At 36.3% G+C, this 12,500-nt stretch overlaps 1 protein-coding gene across 1 annotated transcript in view; it reads left to right on the top strand.

The window, feature by feature from the left end:
* The window catches only part of LOC106868582 (protein PALS1), a 251,847-nt gene that overhangs the window by 86,986 nt on the left and 152,361 nt on the right, over positions 1–12,500 (top strand). The window lies entirely within an intron of this gene.

Raw genomic sequence — 12,500 nt, 5'->3', positions numbered from 1 at the left:
AAACTTTCAGAAGTGGTTGTCGGAGAAATTCTACTTCTGGTCTCTTAGTACTCACTCGGGGCGCGGTAGAGAAAGACACCAACTGCTCTGCTTGCAACACCAAGGTCAAGCTGGTGGCCAGGATCAAGGAAGATCTTCCCAGGGACACGATGAGGAATGCATATGCCTGGCACCGGAGTTGTCTTGAGGCCGCAGTGAAACCGGGGAACGGTTACTTTGCGTAAACTGTTATCTCTCAGCCATAATCTAATTGATTTCTTAATTTATTTTTCAAGAAACTTTTATTTTTGGACGAGGTGTCGTGTTTTCTTTCTCTTTTAAGCAAACTGCCCGACTCAACCCAAACATCCTGTAAATATACATTTAGCATAAAAGGAGGAATCATAAATTTCACATGTATAGTTCATACTTTAACTGTAGTATGAAACATATACAATTTTTTTGTTTTTCTGCATTTATGGTAAATATGTGAATCTTAAACATCGTTTTAACCGATTATGCATATACATACAAATCAGTCTCACTTGGATTTACTGCAATGTAATAACGTGCTAGAGTTTAATGACCTGTTATATATTAATTGAACTTTTAATTAGAGCGGATATATTCTTTGATGTTTATAAATCAGTTCTTGGTATGAATACATAGGCGCGCGCATACACACTTACACACACACATAAATATTGTGCGTAATACGAATGTTGAGAGACGTAAGATAATAGGTGCATGCAAGAGGTGTTCAGACCGAATTATTTGTGTCTCAACTCCAACTTTCAGTGCAAAGATGTTATAATTTCTTAAATGAAGATTGAATGCAGGCAATGTTTCGATCGAGCTTGAAAATGTATAACAGATTAAAAGCATAAACAGACAAACAACGGGTATCAAGACACCTCATGATATACGAATGCTCATACTACATGTTACCGAGAAAAAGAAATACATAAAGAAGTATATACATGCATATAAGTTCTAAAATTGCAGAAGAATTCGTTACTGGACAGTTTAGCTTAATGGTAAAGCACTTGACGCGTAATCACAGGGATGTGAGTTCGAGTCTCACAGCTGGCCGCTAGCATATTTTTCTGCAATGTATGGACAATTTATTCTGTTCACGCTATTTCATTAGCATTATCACGCGTTTGAGAATGAAAAAATATATTTCTGTATCTTTCAATACATCTCAGCACTTCTAAAACAAATTTTGTTTACTTTCATATATATATATGCATATATATGTACATACCTATATATATAGGTTTCTTTATGTCCCCGTCACTTAGCAGTTCGGCAAAAGAGTACGAGAGAATAAGTACTAGGCTTACAAAGAATAAGTCCCGGGGTCGATTTGCTCGACTAAAGGCGGTGCTCCAGCATGGCCGCAGTCAAATAACTGAAACAAGTAAAAGAGTAAAGAGAGTATATGTATGTATTTATGTGTGTGTATATATATATATATATATACATAGATACATACATACCGAGTTGTTTTTGTATCTTCTTACTTTCACCAATCTCTTTGGAACTCTATTTTGGGAAAATCGAAGATGGCGGTTCTGCCGCAGCAATTCTTTCAAAATGATAAGTCTCTCTCTCTCTCCCTCTCTCTTCATCTCGTTTTGTTTCTATCTTTCTCTCTTGTTCTTTTTCTTTCTTTTTTTTTCATTCTTCGTGGTCTCCTATCCATTTCCGATGACGTAACATTTTGTAATTATTCCATTTGAGACTTTATTTTTCGGAATATTTTTTGTTCTAAATAAGTTTGAAACCTATTATATTACGAAACTGCGAAAGAAATTTGTCACAAAATCAATTTTTAATTTATTTACAACCTACATCATATACATACATACATACATACATACATACATACATACATACACAGGTATATGTATGTATGTATGTATGTATGTATGTATGTATGTATGCATTTATGACTGTGTATGTCCGTTCTTATGTATGCGCGCTTGTATGTGATACGTGCGTGTCTTATGGTATATGTGTATATGTATATATATGTCTATATGCATATGTGTATATATTTTGTAATTATATATATATATATTTACATATTACACAATTAAATACACACACATATATAATTACAAATGGATGTAATTACATTTAAAATAGATACCGGTATGTGTTATTTAATATGTATATATGTACATATGTATGTATGTATGTATGTATGTATGTGTACATACATATATACACAGATATATGTATGTATGCATGTACGTATGTATGTATATATACACACACTATGTATAGACGACAGCGTGCCAAAGAGTCTAGGAAGAAAAGAAAAGCAAGCGCAAACTTTGATGAATTTGTCCATTTACTGTTAGTAAATACTCAGTTTTTATTCTTTCTCGTTTCCAACATGATTTATATCTCTCTCTATCTTCCTTTGATCTCTTGTGTTTTATCAACGCTTTCTGCATTGTCTTCTCTCCTTCTCTCTCTCTCTCTCTCTCTCTCTCGCTTCTCTGTTGTGCTTCTTGGTCTACCGTAATGTTTCACCTCTCTCTCACACACACGCACGTACATAATCCACATTCATTGGTCTATCGTTATGTTTCACCTGTGTCTTTCATTCTCGCTCACACATACATACACATAATTACACATACGTACGCCTCTATGTTGTTTAGCCCAAGGTCTGCCCCAGTCCGCTTACAATAAACCCCGCTCCATTCTTGAGCCTCGCTCCTTTTTCGTGTCACTGCAATGTCCGTGTCATTTCATTTTCTAAGTCAGATGTAATTTGAGGGAGATACATTTGGTTGATATTTCCAGCAGATTGAACGACCACGTTGAGGTAGCCCGGTTTGCTTCTTAAAATTGTGTTCCATTGTGATTTGACCCCGGATCAGTAACGATCGAGAAGGCGTCCCAGACGTTCCGGCTGTGACCATCTTATCTATTTCTCCAAAAAGTATACCTGAGACTGCATCATATACTGTGTCCCACATGATGTGATTTGAGGAAGATTTGGCTGTTATTTCTATCAGAGCGATCAACGAAATAGAAATCCTCAGACATATCAGTTTGTTGTAGGTTTGTGTAAACTTCTTTGAGATTTTCTTTGAAACAACGAAGCCACAACAACCAATGGCAGACTGGCTCTAAAAGTATTGGTTGCCAGGAGACTGAGGGGAGCCACACGCAACCACGGGGGTGGGGGTGGGCGCCCGCAACTAAACTGCTATCATTTAATTCTTTTTTTTGGGGGGGGGGGAAATAATGCCGTCTTCCAGGAGTGAATAAAAGCTTCTCAAACTTGAGGGGATGGGCCATTTAGATACTAACATAGGCCCCCATATATGGATTCTAATGGCGCAGGGACCCACTTGCCATCGGGCAAGCTGGCAACCTGGCCAGTCCGCCACTGACAACAACAGTTTGGACCAAACGCTCATGTTTACAGCTGAAATAAATATAAATATTACTCAGCGAAGTTTTCATAAACAGTTTTCATCTAATGATAGATATACTTAAATCAACATTACTGAACTTCATGGCTTTCACTTTCAATATATTTTGATGATAAAATGTGGTTAGGAAACACACATACACACGCGCACACACACACACACACGCACACATACACACACACACACACACACACACACACACACACACACACACACACACACACACACACACACACACACACACACACATACAGAGCTTGCTGCAAGCTTTAGTGCCCGTTAGTTGATTTAAGAATATTTTTTTTAGTGAAATGATTGCCGAGTAATGTTAATTTCCACCATTTATTTTCGCTGTAATATATATCGCACACGCACACACGCACTCACTCACTCACACACACACACACACACACACACACATTCGTACGCTTGCATACATAGAAACAAATATATATATATACCTTTATACACACAGAAACACACATGTATGCATACACGCATATATGCTTATATACATATATGTGTATATATATATATATATATATATATATATATATATATATATATATATATATATATATATATATATATATATATATATATATATATATATATATATATATATATATATATATATATATATATATATATATATATATCCGTATCTATCATATATTTTTACTTTTGTCGTAATCATTAGACAGTAGCCATGATGGGGCACCGCATTGACGAATTTTAATCGATGTAATCGACCCCACTACTTGCGTTTTTTTTAAAACTGGTACTTATCGGTTTCTTTTTCCGAATCGCTAAGTGACGGGGACATAAGCACACCGACTGCGGTTGTCAAGCGGTGGTGGGGACAAACACATGCACAAACCTATTCACACGCACATATGCACACTTGCACACACACACACACACACACACACACACACACACACACACACACACACACACACACACACATTTACGTCAGACTTATTCCAGTTTCCGTTGATGAAATCCACTCAAAAGGCTTTGGTCGGTCCGAGGCTATAGTAGAAGCCACTTGCCCAAGGTACCGCGCTGAGGGACTGAACCGGAGACCATGTGGTTGGAAAGCGTACTTCCTATCACACAGTTACGTCTGTATTTTTCTCTTTCTACAGTCCTTCTTTTCTTGTGAGTGACTATATGTCCGAAACGTCAATGACACTTTTCGCTTTCCCTTTTTTCTTTTCTTCTTTTCATGTTGATAGACCCTAAACTCCCTACGGCCCATGTAACATCGCCAGCATCACTGATGTTGCTTCCCAGAGCATCCAATTAAAGAATCTTGAAATCAGATTTAATCTCTTTCTTAATTGTGTTGCTGTCTGGTTGCGTTTGTGAAAAATAGAACATTTAAAAAGTGACAGTAAAAACAAATTGCTTTTTCTTTATCCCTTCCAGTGTGAATGATTGCTCAAACGGATTCTTAAAATTCTATACTTTATTTCATTATACTTTTTAACGGTTTCAGCCATTGGATTGCGGCCATGCTGGGGCATCACCTTCAGAAGGTTTTAGTCGATCATAACCGCGGTATTATTTCGGACTGGTACCTAGCTTATCCTTAACTATTTATGGACTTTCTGAGACAAATGCACGAGACAGGATATAAGGTTGAAAAAACGAAACACAAAATAAACGAGAAAAAAAACATCCTAAACTTCCTACGTCTCCAGTAACAGCACTAATATCACAGAGGATACTTCCCATAGCATCCAAGAGCTGTGTTTGGAAGCCAGATATAATCTGAGTGCGTTTGTAAAAAATAAATCATGCATTCAAAAAGTGACATTAAAGTAATTTAAGTTCGCTATTCATGGCGCCAACGGTGGCGACCATTGGCCAACACTTTTGGGGGAAGCTGTTGACCAAGTGCTCTTCCAGCACGCAGAAACTAATAAAAGATAAAATAAGAGTAGAAAATAATTCCTCTTGAGTAATCATCCACAATGATAATGTCATGTTAACGTATTAAAATATTTTGCTCTTTAATGTTGTGTATTTTCGATTTATTTTCTACAAACGCAAGCAGACGACTGTATAATACCAGAGAGATTATGTCTGGAATATTTTGGAAAAGAAACCATAATAGTTGAAACAGAAATGCTTCTTTTTTATTAGTATGTTTTTTTTTTATATTTTCAATAGTTGATGTTATTGTTTTTATTGTCATGTTGTCAATGTTGTTTAGTCTCAAACAAATCAAATGGCTAAAGACGTTCCAGCTGTGACCGTCCCGTATTTTAAGGGATATCTTGAAATGCATTATTTAGCGTATCTGTTTTCTTTTTAATTTAAGACGGGATTTAATTTGTTATTTAAGAGAGATTTGGTTGTCATTTCTAGTAAATCAAGTAGCCGTATGAACGCTCTCCTTTTTTGGTTCGTATTTCCGACAGCGGATTGACACGATCGTTAGAGCATCCAACAAACGACTTGTTTGGGTATTTAATTACGAATCCAGGTAAAAAAAGGTCACAGGTAAAAGTCACAGGAAAAAAGTCACGGAAAAAATGTCAGGGAAAAGAAGTCACGTGTAATGTCATCATATATAAATAGTGTTGTCAATATGTACAAGTCATGTATTGCCAGTTAATTGACTTTAAATATTTTCTGTTTTATTACCTTAATTGTTTATGGTACTTTAATAAATTGGGACTGACTTGAAGAATATTTTTGCTTGATTACCTGACTTTCTTTCCTAGACAAAAATGTGACTTTTTTATGTGATTTTTTCCCTGTAACTTTATTACCGGTCGCGTTAATTATAGTCCTTTACGTTCTTAGTTCAAATCTTGATGAGATCAACTTGGATTTTAAACTTTCTGGGGTGGATAAAACAAAGTACCAGTGAAGTATTGGGATGGATTTAATTGACAGTATCCTAGCTTCAAATGTTTGCCTTTGGAAATAAACTTTCTGTGAGCGGAGCTCGTATATCTGTTTCAAATCTCGTTTAGCATCGCTACAATTCATTTATTGATGCCACCAAAACACTTGAGTAAAGAATGAATGTTCTTACAATCTCAATCCCAATCCCTATAAATGCATGACATTAGCTTGTTATAAAACCTGCAAAAAGAGATGGAGGCAGTAATCACACTGAGAAGTACTGTTTATCGCCATTTCAACATGGCTGTTCCGTAGGAACCGACATTACTGCTATTTTTAACCCCGGAGGACGCTTCCTCCAGCTGGCTATTCGATGCAATCAGCATCCGATATATATTGCAAGCAGAGGAGTGAACTCCTACCATCTTCTAGCCACGAGACCACTAGACCGTACGGTTTCGACTTCTTTGCGGTTATCCTCAGGTGGATACTCGCCCGTTGTTCACTCCAGCTCGCAATATATAGAAAACTAGTGACACACAATCACTAATCTTAAAACAAGCAAATTAGCTAATTAGAAAATCTCTACATGAGAAGAAAGCAGAAACTATACAGAGAAATAATATACGACAATATTTTTTGCTTAAATACTTAAATAAATTTATCGTTTTAAAATTTTCTACTCAATGTTGTCTACACCTTACTTCACATGTTCTACAAATGTCATAGACAAGGCTGTGTTTGTCTCTCAACTCCATTACTTTTAAGAGAGAAAGAGAGAGAACGAAAGAGAGAGCGATGGAGAGAAAGAGAGAGCTAATACTACGGTATCTGCCCAGACATTTCCCTTCAAACACATTCATATATATGTATTCATGTGTTTGTATATACACACATATATATATATATATATATATATATATATATATATATATATATATATATATATATATATATATATATATATATATGTATGTATGCATGTATGTATGTATATGTATATATATGCTGCCCCACCATGGCTACAGCCTCAAGGCTGAAACATATAACAATAACAGAATACACACACACACATATATATACACATATATGCATATATATTTTTACACACACACATGTACGCATATATATAAACACACACACACACACACACACACACACACACACACACATAGAGAGAGAGAGGGAGAGAGAGAGAGAGAGAGAGAGAGAGAGAGAAAGAGAGAGAGATAGATTGAGAAGAAGAGTGACATAGCTACACACACACACACACACACACAAACATTATTTACATACGGGTGGATGCGATGCGGTCATTTTTACCTTTGAAAGCAAAACCAAAAGTGTTTTAATGCATAAATTTTCTCTTTTTCCATTTATTTTTCTAATTATTCATTTATTCATTTATTTGCCTATTCATCAATGAAAGATTTTTTTATACATTTATATATTTTTATATTTATTCATTTCATTATTTATATCGATGTGATTTCGCAAAGAAAATCTATATTCCATTCAAAGAAACTATTACACGGTATTTCCTGTTATCTCTCATTATAAGAATTACGGCCTGGTTATTATATTTTTCCACTCGTATAACATTCTTTTTAAAATTTCGATTTTTTCCCCATATTTTTTTATTATTTATTCTATTTTATTTTGCTCTCTGACGTCAGCACCGTTGAACTTAATTTTCATTTTCTCATCTTTCTAAATACGTCACTGCGGCTGGCGGAATCTAATCATTTAATAGGTAGAGAAGTTTTACTTCGTCTTTTGATTGTTTTAACAAAAAAAAAAAAAAATGTTGGGAAATATCTTACAGCGAGTCAAGTAAGTGATTCATTGTCCAAGCAGACGAAATGGCGAATGTGTTTTACTGAGAGAGAAACGCTGAAAATGATATTCCTGCTGATGGAAACCTCTGTTCCTATATTCAAAGGCGCCGTAGAGATGTTCATTGAGACACTGCGGAGGCACTGTCATGAAATAAACATGTCGTAGAAAGAAGCATTCCTTTTGACTGGTGAGTTAACATAAATGCTTTTTATTTTCTTGGACTTCTCTCGAAATTTGTCTTCTAAAGTCTGACATGTGCTATAACAATATCACTGGAGGAGAGTACAGTATGTTCTCGTCCAATGGCACTGTCGAAGCACGGGCCAGGTTGACCCCCGGGCTTCGTTTTCAGTAAGACTGACTCTTTGATGGTGGAGCGATGGTGTTGCAAAGAGATCATACCGCTACAGCTTGAAAACGGTTGTAAGCGTTGCGTCCTTTGGTTTTTGTGCACGATGGGCAGAAGTTGCTCATTGGAAGTAAACCCATCCACCATTTCCCAAGTGTTGTTGAATGCTGGCGTTTTTTCATATATGGGAAAGACAAAATAGTGCCAAAAAGCCACATAGTTTGTCACGTATGAATGTATTTATATTATTATTTAACCCACAGTGAAGTTTGTAATGATTAAATTGATTTAATTTCTTCTGATTTACGCTATACTGTGCATAAATAGATATCATTCCGTTAACGAAGTGTCATCGAATCACATGTATGCATATTAGGCTACCTGTCATTGTGCTAGCATAATTCCTGACTTCTTATACAATGTCTGACCCATGTCAGAGGCTGAGAAACGAAGGCAAGCGCAGTCTCTCTGGAAAGCGCCCAAGAACCACGAAACCGTCCGCCAGAAGATCCTCCCTCGCTTTTCTTCACGTATCCATAGAATAGGAAGAATGAGTCTACATTATTATTTAACCCACATTAGGGCTTTGTAACACACATAGAGATACACAGACATACCGACACAGACACACACACACACACACACACACACACACACACACACACACACACACACACACACACACACACACACACACACACACTCATTAATATTTATTACAGTTTGGCGGCGTAGCAATATGGCATTTCAAATAATTCAGATATTTGTCTATCTCTGTCTATTTTTCTGCCTGCCAGCCTGCCTGCCTGCCTGCCTACCTACCTACCTACCTATCTATCTATCTATCTATCTATCTATCTATCTATCTATCTATCTATCTATCTATCTATCTAACAGTCATTCTGTCTATCTATCTATCTATCTATCTATCTATCTATCTATCTATCTATCTATCTATCCATCCATCCATCTTGATCTATCTGCCCTTATCTCTATAAATCCGTCTATCACTCTTTGTATTCACGTGTGCCTGTATGCGTCTGCGTGCGACTGTGCGCACGCGCGTCCGTCCGTCCGTCCATCTATGCTTTATGTTTTTATTCGTCTAGTTGTCTTGATTTCTGTCTTTCTGTCTCCTTGCGTATTATGTAGAGGATATTTTGTTTTCTTTAGGAATATAAGAAGGACAAAAGGTTTGAAGTTTGAAGGAAATCATATCGTTGGACAGTGTAAGAGATGAAAAGACAACTTCCGAGATTGGTGGCTGAATCACAATCACGTGACGCAGCAGCACGTCTTTAATCATTGAACAAACGATGCAATGTAAATATATAAAGTGAGGAGTCAATGCTGAAGGAAAACCGGCGGAAAGGAGAGAAGTTGAGAGCAAAGGGGGAAAGGATGGTACGAAGTGAATAACAAGACAGGAAGGACAGAAGGGCGAGGGGCGAATAAGGGAAGAAATCGGAAGACAGAATGAATCAAGCAGTGAAAGAGAGAAAAACAAAGAATCGAATGAAATAAAATAAAAGTCTAAAGCTTAATAAAAAAAGATTTGTGACGAACTTAATGGATCTCGTGTAGTTTTCACTAAGTGAATGATTTAACTGTTTAATTAACGGGACTAACTATTCTTTGTGTTACAATAAAATTGCTTGAGTATTGTACAAACTTTTGTGCTCTTAACATAATCTTTAGGCAAACTCAAGATGGCGACAGCTTATGGGATATGGCTGAACTTTTGAACTGAATTATAACTGAAGTTCTCTACTGTATATAACATAACACTGCATAAGAGGCTCTCAAATCTCCCTCAAATCGTATCCTACACACTAAAATAAGCAGAAGATATAATGGATAATGCTGACCTAGATACAGTCTAAAACGCTCAAGGTAATCAGTGTTGGAACTACTGGATCACGGATACCCTGGGCTAAACCACCTCCGTCACAATTACAATCACAGCAACAACAAATGCACTATAGTGTAAATAATATTTGTGATGCAGGAATGCTAAAAGGAATGAGGAATGAAAAGAAGATGGAAAGCTCTCAGGAACAAGGGAAAAAAACAGATGAAAACTCAAGAAAATGAGACTTCGCGTGGAAAGAGAGAAAAACATGCGCGAACTTGTCTCAGCTTTAAATCTGCGGTCATGCTGGGGCACCACCGTCGTTTAGAAATAAGACATCTAATGACGATCGCTGATCAAACCGACCAAACCTTAGAAGTAAAGAGGAGTTAATCGCCTGAAAAAAATTATTATAGATTTTCTTACTTAGTCCCAATCAGAAGAAGACTATTATCGATCGGTTGGATACATCAAGGATGAGGGATTAGCAGAATTGATAGAGCGTAGGAAGAAAACATTGACGTATCTGATTAGGTTGAGTTCGAATTCTGCAGAGATTCTCAGAGTTGATGGAATACAAAAGTTACGTATTATTATCAAACAAGGTGACTGTTCTCGCGCATCAAATCTATAATCATATTAGTCTTGTGGTTGTATTAGAATCGATTGTAGAACTGTTTCTTATTTTATCGCCGTCAGAGGCAACAATGGTGAAGTCGACCACCGCTGGGTTTGAACTCAGAACTTAGAAGTAATGGCAGTGTTGTGACATTGACGAACTTTTGTTTTTACATGACAGTGAGAGCTGCGTTTGACTCCTCTTGTGAGATTGAAGTTGTGACAGAAGCGACTTAACGCTGCTTCGAAATACGGCTCGGCTGTAGTAGGGTTGCCAGTCATAAACAGCTCAAACAAATCGCCACCACCACCACTGCAGCAATAAAGTTGACACAAGAAACTAAGTTCTGTAATGAATGAATGCATTTAGTCCAACGCTTTTGTGTCTCAATCACGGAAACACAAATATTCAGTCAGTATGAAAAGAAGAAAGAAAAAAGAAAAGAAGATGAAAGATACTATTGGTTGATTTTGCTGTAATACAATTTCGATAGTTTGACGTCATGCAGGCTTTCGGTTTAAATCCGACACACGATAAAATAACATCAGTTAGATTGTCTAATTAACTAAAGTGACGCCACTAAATTGGTCAGCTACCAAATAGTCCGAGCAGAAATAATTGGTCTTGAAAAGAGTTAAAATCCAAATCGATCACGTTAAATATTGATTTCTTTTAATATCGGTACAAGACCAAGAATTTTGAGAGGAAGGTATTGTAGATTAATGAAATAGACTCCAGTACTTGACTGGTACTTCATTCTATCGACCCCCACAAAGATGAAAAGCAAAGTTGAGTGGGGCAAAATTTGAACTCGGAATGTAAAGAACCATTATCATAAAACGTTTTGTCCGATACTCTAACGATTCTGCCAACCCACCGTTATACTTTCTTGAAATATTCATTTTTAATTTTGGCACAACGTCAGAAAGTTTTGAGAAGAGATTATATCCACCCCTTATACTCAAATGGTACTTTTTTTTATCGACCTCGAAAGAATGAAAGCAAAGTTGACCCTAGCAATATTTGAACTTAGAATGTACAGAACCACGCCAACGTTCCACATGGTGGTAATATTGATTTCACATTTTAGCACAAGGCCAGCAATTTCGGGGGAGGTGGTGGTATGTGGATTACATCAATTCTAGCGTTCAACTGGTACTTATTTTACGGAGCCCGAAACGACGAAAAGCAAAGAATCGTTAGAGTATCGGACAAAACGTTTTATGATAATGGTTCTTTACAACAACCATAAAAGAATAAGAGAATCTCTCCTGGTGCTATATGAACATTTAGTTGTGACTTCAGAGTCAAGTTTTGACTGCTATTTCCAGCGTGGTGGTATCTCTTAGATACCCTGTATTATAATTTTAAATAACTTATATATATATATATATATATATATATATATATATATATATATATATATATATATATATATATATATATATATATATATATATATCTGTGTGTGTATGTGTGTGTGTGTGTGTTTGTATACATTCAGATATACGTATATATCTATGCAAATATATATAT

Source organism: Octopus bimaculoides, chromosome 11 (assembly GCF_046866305.1).
Source record: "Octopus bimaculoides isolate indiv1 chromosome 11, ASM4686630v1, whole genome shotgun sequence".
Lineage (NCBI taxonomy): Eukaryota > Metazoa > Mollusca > Cephalopoda > Octopoda > Octopodidae > Octopus > Octopus bimaculoides.
The sequence above is the reverse complement of the archived record's forward strand: the minus strand, read 5'-3'. Positions and strand labels throughout refer to the sequence as shown.